Here is a 12267-nt window from a genome sequence, read left to right as displayed (position 1 = left end):
TGTTATAAAGCAGAAACTAACACACCATTGTGAAGCAATTATACCCCAATAAAGATGTTAAAAAAAAAAAAAAAAAACCTACTGGGAACCCTATTCAATACTCTGTAATGACCTATATAGGAATAGAATCTAAAAAAGATTGGATATATGTGTATATATAACTGAATCACTTTGCTGTACAGCAGAAACTATAAATCAACTATACTCCAATAAAAAAATTAATTAAAGTAAAAGAGATCAATTCTCCAGAAGATATAACAATCCCAAATGTGTATGCACCTAACAGTAGAGCATTAAAATATATGAGACAAAAACTGATACTGCAAGGAGAAATAGACAAATCCAATAATATAGTTGGACACTTCAACACATTTTTGTTAATAATTGATATTTCAAGCAGGCTGAAAATCAGTAAGACTACAGATGACCTGAATAGCACTATCAATCAACTTGAACTGATTGACATTTATAGAATATTCCATGAAACAGCAAAATACACATTCTTTTCAAGCTCACATGGAACATTCTGGGCAATTAACAAATTCAAAATAATAGAAGTCATACAAAATATGTCCTCATACCACAATGGAATTAAACTAGAAATTAACACAGAAAGATAGCCAGAAATTAAACGACACACTTCTAAGTAAATCATGAGTCAAAAAAGTCATCTCAAGAGAAAATTTTAAAATATTATTAACTAAATGAAAATTAACCTACTTGTCAAAATTTGTAGGATGCAGATAAAGCAAAACTTAGAAGGAGTTTTGTAGCATTAAATATATATTTTAGAAAAGTCAAAAGTTCTAATACCAATAACCTCAGCTTTCACCTTAGCGAACTAGAGAAAGAAGAGTAAATTAAAACCAAAGCAAGCAAAAGCAAAGAAATAATTTTAAAATTAGAGCAAAAATCAACAAAATGAAAACAGAAAAACAACAAAATTAAAAGCTAGTTACCAGTATCAGAAATGAAAGAAGGGGCATCTTTATAGACCCCACAGTCCTTAAAAAGCTAATAAGGAATACTACAAAGAACTCTATGCTCACAAATTTGATAACTTAGATTAAATGGACCAATTCCTTGAAAACTTAACATGCCCATGAATCTTCTAAGCATCTTGTTTACATACAGATGATGATTCAGGAGATCTAGTATGAGGCCTCAGATTCTGCATCTCTAAGGCATTTCCAAGTGATGCAGATGCTGCTGTTCCAGGAATCACCCTTTGAATAGCAATGATTTAGAAGACCAAATAGAATGTTTTGCTTGATTTCACAATGCCCAAAAGTGATGTGAATACTGCCAAATTCCAGGTGTTCTGGAGATTTTTTAATTGATTGCCTTTAATTGATTTTTAAATTGATAATTTAATTGATTCATGGTCAGGTCTTTCAAGGTTTTTTCCTTTGTTTTTGTTGGCTTTCTTTTTGGGTTTTTAGAACCTCACCAACAATAAACCCTGACAGACATAGAAGACTGAAAGCAGTCTTACTTTTCATCAAAGTCATACAGTCCTTCAAAATTGGGAGAAAGGAAAGGTTGAAAAATTTATAGGCCTTCAGAGACTACTTCAGTCTTTAGATTGTTTTTTTCCCCAACCTCAGTGACCAAAATAAAATTATAATGTCATGGCTATGTCTAAATTATCTGGGTTAAGCTAAGTTCTACTATATAATAAACAGGTTATTACCTTTTAAGGAAAAGAAATGCAATATTGAAGAAAACAAACCCCTTAATGGGGTTCAGTCACGTATCCTGTCCAGATGGTCCCAACAACACATGCTTTCTCAAGACTGTGCCCTTGAAACACCTCCCACTGTGGGAACAGTGGGCAGAATGTACATTCCAGGGACAGGGAGAGGGTGAGGAGTTTCCAACTGCCTGGGTCCAGTTCAGTGGTCACATCCTCTTGGTTACCTCCTCCAACACTCCAACCCTCATGACTGGCCCTAACCGTCTTACATGCCCCCGCCTCTTCCACAATGTGCCCTGAGAGCATAGCAAGGTGTTTCAATAGCATGGAGGTGGCTTGCTTGGCAGCTATCTGGCTGCACTGGAGGTGGGTACCACAGCAACAATATAAGCACATGCAAGAGAAAACATAGATTAAGATGAATCCCAAAATAAGTAACAGTTTTCCCACATAAAGCCCCATGATCCAAATCACTGATTTGTAAGTCCCTTAGGCCAAGGGTCAGATCACTCAGGTCATTCACTTGTGTCCTTGTGTGATTTAGTAAACATGATACATTAGCAGACTCATAACATTCTTTCTGGATAATGGCAAGGTGCCTCCTTGCGAGGCAATAAAAATGTCCAAGTATATTCTATTTTGGAGGACAGCTTTTCTCATTAGAGACAGTTTAGTGTTCAGTAAAGACAGGCTTTGCCAGCTATCATTTAAGGCTTGTTGGGTGAATTTAATAAAGGCTTCTATGTGTGCTATAATGTTCTCCAAGCCAACAGAAGGGGCAAAGGCAGTGGCCAAATGATCGTGCCAGTGGAAAATAGAATGTGCCCATCTGGCCTTAGGGAGAGGGAAGTTTGCAAATTTGGTACTGTGGGGCATGGTCTCCCCTGCACCCAGGGAAAACCCAGAGTTAAGTAGCCCAACCACCCAAGTTAAAGTCACAGCCAAATATTTGTGTCATACAACCATTCAGTCCCATTCAGGGCTAGTAATAAATTATTATTTTAGACCTGGACAGCATGATCAGTCAGTGCCAAACCAGTCATGACAGAATGACTGCACAGTTCCAGTGATATTCATCCCATATTCCTTGTACAATTGGGTTGGTTCTGTTTGGAGTAATTTTTTCTGTTCCCAACTTAGGGGTGCCTGGGTGCTCAAGTGTCCATAACCTGTGGTGAACTACATGAACCCATCCCAAATCTGAGTGTAGCAACCCTGGCTTTGATGGTGGTATTTTTAGGACCCTTCCAATCAGCAGTTTGGTGGACTCTCTGTATAGTTTGATTGACAGAAAAAGAGTACACATGCCCAGAGTTATCGATCATGTGTGCCACAGGCCAGGGTTCTGGATCGGTATGGCTGATAACAGATGAATTAAAAGTACTAGTCCTAGCTTGTTCTTCCTTAATGTACTGTGTTAGGCCTTCCAGTCCCCTCCCTGGGGTGATGACACCCTCCATGGCAATCCTGAAGAGCTAGAGAGGGGCAGCTGCCTACATACCTAACAGTTGGATTGATTCCTTTGCCGGGCATACAAGTGAGCCCACCATAGAAAGGCATTTCCATCAGGTGCCTATCCAGATACCACAGGAACATAAGAAGTCTAAAGTCAAAAAGACAGACATTTAGTAGAAACCTGTATGGGAATGTCTTCCCTTTCTATAAGAACTACACTTGTGGTCTGACCCTTGGATGTTAATGTAGCTGCAGCTTTAGGAATTTGACATGGTTGTGCAAACCATACATGTTGACTGGAGGAATCAGTGCTGTCAGATGTGAGGAGGTGGACCGGGGGGCAGGATAAGGCAGAAGAGGACCCCTGTCGTCTCCTCTCTTTCAATGGTGTGTGTTCCGTTCCAGGTATAGTGTGTTTCTAAAGGTCCAGCTTACAGCAGGACGACAGGATCCCAGTGGAGGCTGACTAGTTCCCCTTCACCCAGAAGTGTGAAGTAACTCTCCCATCCCTGTGGATATGCCCCATTGCAAATTCCAGTAGATACGCCTTTCCGAGGTGTGATGGGGCTTGGTGTTCTCAGCAGCACGTTGATCCACAATAAGAGTCAGGGCAATGGCCATCTCCCGAGACTTCCATACCTTTAAGGCACTGGCTATCGCATCAGGGGTCCCCAGTCTGACACATGGGGCAACAGGCCCTACTGGCTGATCCTTCAAATGTATTAAAGCCTAGGACAGTAATTTAGTCTACCCAGCAAAGGTGCTTTACTTGTTAGTAATTTAATCTGTTGCTTTAATATTTCATTCTTCCTTTTTACCAGTGCTGCTGCCTGTGGGATCTAGGGGAGATGGACCTTCCACTCAATTTCATGTTCTTTTGCCCATTCTTGTACATCATGACCTTTGAAATGTGATGTCCACTCACTGTCTAGTCAATGAGGGTATCTGTCCATGGTACTCAGCTTCTCTAATCCCCTAATGGTAGCAGCCTGGTTTGAGTGGCAACAGAGGAAAGGACAGATGCAGTGACCACACAAACCAAGGCATGTTTAAAACCCTCACTTGGAGGGAGTGGCCAGTATAATCAATTTGCAATCCCTTACTGGTTGGGAACTCTGGTGAATGGCCACAGACTCCTTTTGCAGTTTGTTGTCTTGGGAGTTGTTTAGAACACACAGGACATGCTGTTACTGAATTAAACAAGTCATTATATTTTGAGGGCAATCCAGCACACTTGGCAATATGCCACCCAGGCACTGCAGTGACTGCTCTTTCTATGCACCCAGTCTGCTGTATCTACTAAGGGTCAGTTGCTACAGCTTGTACCCAAGCTTCCTAACTGCCAGGGGATGTCAGTGCTTTACGAGGTGGGACTTTGGAAGACAGGGCTGCCTCAGGCTCTTGCAGATGAACCCAGATGTCCTTCCATATATCCTGACTCCACATGGCTTATTCATGGTCATTCACCCCTCAGCTTCCTCTTGTTCAAGCTATAGGATTAATCCCTTTAGAACATTCCAACTGTCAATGTAAAGAGTTAACAGCCAGGGCTCATGAGTGATCACCAGCCAAAGTGCTCTGAGTTCAGCCCACTGGCTGCTGTGGTTCATTCCTCTTTCCATCCAGATGGCGTCAGAGTTGGGCTGAACAGTGACTGCAGTCCACATGGGCTGATTGCCCTGACTAGTTTCATCTGTATACAAGGCATGCGAGGAAATTTCCCTCATTCCCTTTCTACAGGCTGCAGGGGCTGCCACAGAAATAGGGGAGAGGGCATCTGGAGGATCCACATACCCTACAAGGCCTAGTGGCACCCACATATCTAGAGACAGTGGGCTGGCAGAAGGGTGCTACTCTGATGTAAAAAGGCTGCCACTTAGAGTGGGAGGTTGAGTCATGGCAGAGGTGGGTCGATGGAAAATGTTCTCAACCTATCCCTTGATAGGAAGGGATGTTCTCGCCTTCATGAGAGGCTCTGCCTGGAGGATTGCTGTGTACACTGCCAGGAGCTGTTACTCTATTGGGTACATGGGGTTTCTGCCCCCTTCCAGAGCTGAGACCAAAATCCTAGGAGGACTCTCTCCTGTTGCCACAGTGCCCAGCCCATACTTTGCAGAGCCACATAAACACAAACTCAAAGGGCAGCCCTACTTGGGAGATGCCCAGAGCTTTCATCTGCTTCACTAGTATTCTTCCTTCTCAAAGGTGGCTTGCTGCTCTGATCCCCAGTCCCACACATGCCCTTTCTTTACCAAGTGGCATAAGGGATGGAGCACTGTGCCTGGTGGGGAATAAACATCCTCCAAACCCCAAATCCCTACAGAGGCTTGCACCTCTTTTGTGTTCTTAGTGGGTGGACAGGCTTGTACTTTATGAATCACAGCTTCTGGGACAATGTGAAGCTTACCCAACCACATGACTCCCAAAAACTTTATGGCAGTGCCTGGGCCTTGAATTTTCTGTGGGTTCATCGCCCATCTCTTCCCTCACAGCTGTTCCAGTAAAGTCTGCAGAGTGTCCTGCAGCAGAGGCAAGTCTTCACAGGTTAACATAGTATCATTGATGTAGTGGACCCATTTTCCTGATGTGGAGAAGGAGAAGAGGGACAGGTCTAGGGTTCCCATCCCATGACATGCAGCAGCCTTGGGGAAGCACTTGAAAGGTGCATTTTTGTCCCTCCCATGTGAAGGCAAAATGATCTTGTGACTTAGTGGCCCAAGGTGAACTAAAAAAGGCAACACAGCATGGTACCTTCTTGGGCCATGCCAAGGTTTCTAAGATGAGGTCAGTTGGGCACAGCTGCACAGATGGGGCCCCACCTTGTTCAATTCTCGGTGGCCCATGACCAGTCACCATGAGCCATCTGACATTTTTACTGACCATACCAGCTGTTGAAAGTGTCGTGGGCAGGGCATACAATACCCACTGGGTTGACGGTGCCAGGGGCATGAGGAAACCTCTGCAGTTGAACATGTATTAGAGCACATTAGGCTCCACTATCAACTAGGGCCATCACCTTTTGTTTATTTCTAGGGGACCAGTGCATAGTTAACACCACATGAGACCTCTGATTGTCTCCAACTGCTCTCACCTGGAGGCGATCTTGGCCTGCATCCTATACCTGGGACATTGGAGACACCCACTCCAAACAGGACTGTGTCCCTGAAGCCTCTGCAGGAACAGGCAGGGCATCAGGGAAGAAAAGGGCAGGTGGGACAGGTCTGAGCTGTCCTTCAGGTTTTAAGGCTTTGCACAGGCCTACCAACCCAGAGTTGGGTTGGCGGTCTATCTTCTCAGGTGGGGTCCTCGCAGCAAGGAGATCAAACCACATTTGCATCCAAGTTAATTTTACAGAACATTTTAGAGCCAGTTGGGATAGCCTTTTGGCTTTTAGAGCTCCCTCTCTGTCTTGGGTCTTTCCCATAGCCCATACCCATCCCCAGGATTTGTCAGTTTCCCCCATATCAGCAATGCATTGCCTAAAGTCATAAATGTCTTGTCCCACTACTGGGCTCAGCATGGGTATGAGTGTCCTATACCAGGTGCTGGGAGCAGGCTGGACTATCTTGGCCCTCATCCCTGTAGCGAATGTGGCCTGATCAAGGTCTTCAAAGACAGGGGCATAGGTGACTCATCTCATTCCCAACTCCCTAAGAATTTGTCATATCTCCTCTATTTCCAGGATTCCATGTGCTTCATTGGGCCAATCCTCCCTGCAGGCTAGAATAATCTAATCGACAAGCGAGTGAGTACTTTGAACGTTCCAAGCACAACGCAGGAGCTGCTGGAGGGCAGGGTGTGTGGTGATGTTGCTCATTTCCTCTGCCTTCTGCTGCTCAGATAAATGTCATCGCCTCCTGTATCCCATAGCTGCACTAACCATGCCTGGGTGCTTTACCTGGCCTTTTGCTGAAACATGGCAGCTATAACAATAAGCTCAAAAGGAATATATTGTCTCATCATGAACTGGGGGCTGCCCTGCTGGCTGGGGTTTTTGTTGCTGTGCTTTTGTCTTCCTTTGTATTGGGGGTCAACACCATGGGGTGATTTCACTGTCAATCACTACAATGTCCTCCTCTTCGCTTCCTCACTTTCCCACGGATTCCGCCTCTTAGAGTCCCAATCAGGCTTTGCCAAAGCGTTTGGACCTTAATCTGTGGCAGCTTGCACCCTCCTAATGTTGCAGGAAAAAGTGGGTGCAAGAGGAGGGTCACATCCCAGGACTTGAGTGAGTCCCTGTGATGGGCTGCCAAATGCGGGTCCTTAGCTTAGCACAGGAAAGAATTCAAGAGCAAGCTGTAGGAAAGTGAAAGCAGGTTTACTGAGAGAGATTCACACTCCATAGACAGAATGCGGTCTGTCTCAGAGAGTGAGAGTGGCCCTGGGAGACACACACTCCACAGACACAGTGTGGGCCATCTCAGAAGACAAAAGGCCCTGAAATATGGGTGATTAGTTTTTATGGGCAGGGCAATTTCATAGGCTAACGAGTGGGAGGATTATTCCAACTATTTCGAGGAAGGGGCAGGGATTTCCAGGAACTGGGTCACCACCCACTTTTTGGCCTTTTATGGCTGGCCTCTGAACTGTCATCGTGCTTGTGGGTGTGTCACTTAGATGTTAATGTATTACAATGAGCATATAATGAGGCTCAAGTTCCACTGGAAATCGAACTTTCTACCAACTTGGGCCTAGTTGGATCTAACCAGTTTAGGTCGTTTCCTCAACAGCAATGCCATTCTTTTAAAGGTTGTGCCCTGCCCCCTCCCTGTCCCACTAGCTTTGCAAAATGACATGCCAAGTTCTTCAATTTCTCACCCTGCTCTCCCACCTGGTCTGCCAGCCCTGAAGCTAGCAGAGCAGTGGATATGGCACATCCTTCTCTAAACTGAGCTCTTCTTCCAACTTTCTAATTAAGCCTTAGCCTCTTGATGGACATTGGAGACCACCAACCTACCCACAGCAGAGACAGACATTCATCTCTTTTATTCACTGCAGTGCATTCAGCATGGTTCCTCAAACCAGCCAGTGTTTTAGGGGCATCCCTGTACTCACATAGTCCACAAGCATCTAATATATGAGCCATCCCTCCCCACATAGAGGTCATGATTTCCCCCAGATGCCTCTTTCCCAAGGCCCATTTCTTGGGTTTCCTGCCTGGCTCATTAATTGTTAGTTCACAACCTTGGGAGTTCCTTGGGTGAAATTTGAAACTGGGTGAAATCTGAAACTGATCCCTGTACATGAAGGGCAAGGAGAGACCAAAGAGAGAGCCAGAGTATATGCCAGGTTTAAAAAGCAAGGGTACTTACATGCAAGGCTTGTCTTGGGCAGCCTCAAGAGGAGTAGATCTCCACACCCACTGTAAGAATCTTAAAGTTTATACAGAGGCCTTAATTTGTTTCAGTTGATCCCAACAACACATGATCTCTCAAGGCCATGTCCTTGAAACCAGCTCCCAGTGTGGGAACAGTGGGCAGAATGTACATTCCTAGGACAGGGGAGGGGTGACAAGCCTCCAATTGCCTGGGTCCAGCTCACAGGTCAACCAGCAGTCACGTCCTCTCCATGACCTCCTCCAACACCTAGTACATGGGAGGCATGAAACAGAGGCTCGCCGAACATTGACTGTTGAATGAAGGTCACTGAAAGGAACATCTAAAATCATGCCAGTTAATGGAGATTTCCAGCGATAACACATCAGAGAAGCCACTATAGACTTTACTAGTTCTTTAAGAATATTTTTCTACAAATTAGAATCTTCCCATATGATTTGTCCAAATGTGAACTTTGACTGCCTCTCTGAAATGCCATCAGCACTTCCCAATCTCAGGAAATGGTACCACTTGTTCTTCAAGCTAGAAAGCTGAAGATTCCTTTTAACTGATTCTTTCTGTCTCTTTCTCTTACTAACATCCATTCCATAATGGAGTCTGGCCAAGGCTATCTCCAAAAGACACCTTGCATTCATTCACTTCATCTCCATCCTTAACTCCACTGCCATCCCGGTGGTCTAGGCCTCCACCATCACTTGTTTGAATGCCTACGATGGTCTCCTAAGTGATATTCCCATTATCCTATCAAATATCTTCAGAGGGATATATTCAGAGCACCTTCTTCAGCATGTTATTCCATAGTTATTTGTTGCTCTGTTTATATATGCTTCCCCTTCCAGACATGGACCTCCATAAGGACCAGAACTTTGCTTTTTTTCTTCAATCACCATTCTACAGTGCCTAGCAGGTAAAAGGCAATAAACACTCATCTAAAATGAGAAATGTCCTTGGAAATCATCTAACCTAGTGACTCTTAGCTTTTGGGGAGTCATGGATTGCTTAGAGAAATCAATGAAAGCTATGGATATTCTCCCAGAAAAAACAGATGTATATAAAATGTACAATATTTTAGCTACAATTTACAATTTTAGCTATTATGATATTCCCACCTAATGCTCCATTATGGTCCAGGTTAAAAAATAAGAAAAACTCTAAATAACCTCTTAATTTTTTCAGAATTGAGGTTAAATTAATTTTCCAAGGCCACGCAGTACGTAGTTGGTGGAGCCGAGATAAGTATGTTCAATAAAACTCCAAGTGATTAAACCAGCACTCACATTTCCCAACCAAATGGTAAAGGAAACCATTTAGCTAAGAAACCCTGACTATAATACTCAAGAGCTGAAAACGTATATAAAAAGCTACTTACCAACGTATTTCTTAGTAATTAAATTTGTGGAATACAATCACAACAATAAGATAAGACCCCTCTTTTATCATTTGTGCCCTAGAAGTTCCATGACCAGCTAGATGTCCAAAATCCTAGGAACTAGAAAAGCCTTTTGAGATCTGGCAGGTCTTTTACAGATGAAGATAAAAAACATCCATAGGGACAGTCAGACTGAGATTGGGAAGAGCATTCCAGGCAGAGGGAACAGCCAAGGCAAGACCCACAATCAAGGGCAAAGTTGGTGTGCTCAAGGAAAAGCAAGGACGCCAGGTTGGCTGGATCAGAGCAAACTTGTGGGAGGGTAGCAGGAGATAAGCTCCGGTAGGTGATCAGGGTATTTGGCTTCTTAACAACCAGTGAAGGCTGGAGAGGTGAGGACAGTGTAGGTGGTGGGTAAAGTTGTGAGTATGTAAGTCTACTGTGGATGGGGTCTCAACTCAAGGAAGGAGAAATGAAGACAGAGTCTTTCTTCTTTTCTACAGTGGCATGGTTCCAGTTTTTATTGGATCCTTCCTACTGTTCCTTCCCTCATCAAATCCACTTTCTCTGTTGACTTTCCTCAGGTCAGTTTAGGAGAAGAGGAGAAATTATCACAGGTGGCCAAAGGTGGTACTGGGACTGGGCTCCGGTAGATCCTTAACAGAGTGGGTGGGGAAGGAGTGGAGAAGGGGACAAGGCAGTGAATACTGTCATGCCCCACACACACAAAAAAAGAATCAACACACATAGGGTTTGCTTCATAATCTAGCCCCATGCCTCCCATCATTATACCACCACGTAGACCTTCTAAAGAAAAAATCATCCAAACCAGTTCATTTTATAAATAACACAGATAATGTGGTAGGCAGAATAATGGCCCCCAAAGATGTCCACATCCTAATCCCCAAGACCTGTGAATACTTTATCTTAAACTGCAAAAGGGACTTTGCAAATGTGATTAGTTAAGGACCTTGAAAAGGAGAGATTATCCTGGATTATCTGGGTGGGCTTAATGTAATTACAAGGGTCCGAATGGAAGGGAGGCTAGTGGGTTCAAGTCACAGAAGGAGACATAATGATGGAAATAATAAGGGGTCACAAGACAAGGAATGTGGGCAACCCCTACAAAGTGGAAAAAAAGAGGAAGTGGATTCTCCCTTAGAGCCTCCAGTAGGAACACAGTCCTGACAACACCTTGATTTAAGTCCCATGAGACCCACTTCAGACTTCTAACTTCCATAACTTTCAGATAATAAATTTTTGTCAGTAATTTGTTACAGCAGCAATAAGAAACTAGTACAGATATGAATGCAAAGCTGGTTCTCATTATCTCATTTATTAATGCAATAAATATTTATTGAGAGCTTCTCTGTGCTGGACACTGTTCTTGGCTCTAGAGACTTTAAAAAAAAAGACACAAAGTCCATGGCCCCTGGGAGCTCACATTCTAGTGGATGCAGACAATAAACAAGTGAATGCCTAATGTATCAGATGACATAATATGTCAGGTAAGTCCTATAGCTAAAATAAATCAAAGTAATGATGAGAAGGAGGGATGACATTATACAAGATGTTTGGAGAATGCCATTCTGACGGAGTGACATTTTAGACCTACATATCTGGGGTAAAAGCATTCCAGGCAGGAGGAACAGCAAATGCAAAGGCCCTGAGGCAACAAGTATGATATAAAAAATTGCGACTTTACTGGTGGCATAGTTCCAGGAACTACCACTGTGGTTTGTTGTCTATATTTATAATCAAAGGAAATGCTACTTTTGTGTTAGAGGTTAGTGATATTTTTTCTTCCTTTTCAAATTCACACTGAATTTGGCTTAAGATCTGGTTTAAAACCCTGATAGGAGGACTTCCTTGGTGGTCCAGTGGGTAAGGCTCCGCGTTCCCAATGCAGCAGGCCCACGTTTGATCTCTGGTCGGGGAACTAGATCCCACATGCGTGCCGCAACTAAGAAGCCCATATGCCGCAACTAAAAGATCCCACATGCCACAACTAAAGATTCCACATACTGCAATGAAGATCCTGCGTGTTGCAACTACGAGGCGGTGCAGCCTAAATAAATAAATAAATAAATATTAAAAAAAAAAATTCTGGTAGAATCAAGGCATTTACTTAATTTTTAGAAACAAATAGTACTGTAGTAAGTTAAAGTAGGAGGACACTATCCTCCTCAAATCCCTAGAAACTCCCTCTTTTCAATTCAATTCAAATTTTAAGTACCTACAGAGACCTTCAAATGCCCAGTGTGAGCAAGTGAAACAACAAAAGTAATAGGAAGTCAGTGACAACATGTAAGTAAAGCAAGGATTCTGATAATTGTTAAAGGAAAATCTGCCCTCTAACTTAAAACTGGACATATTTGTGCTCTAGATCTAATGAAATCAAACCAAGACGG

The sequence above is a fragment of the Phocoena sinus genome, chromosome 15 (assembly GCF_008692025.1).
Source record: "Phocoena sinus isolate mPhoSin1 chromosome 15, mPhoSin1.pri, whole genome shotgun sequence".
Taxonomy (NCBI): domain Eukaryota; kingdom Metazoa; phylum Chordata; class Mammalia; order Artiodactyla; family Phocoenidae; genus Phocoena; species Phocoena sinus.
This window is presented reverse-complemented; position numbering follows the sequence as displayed.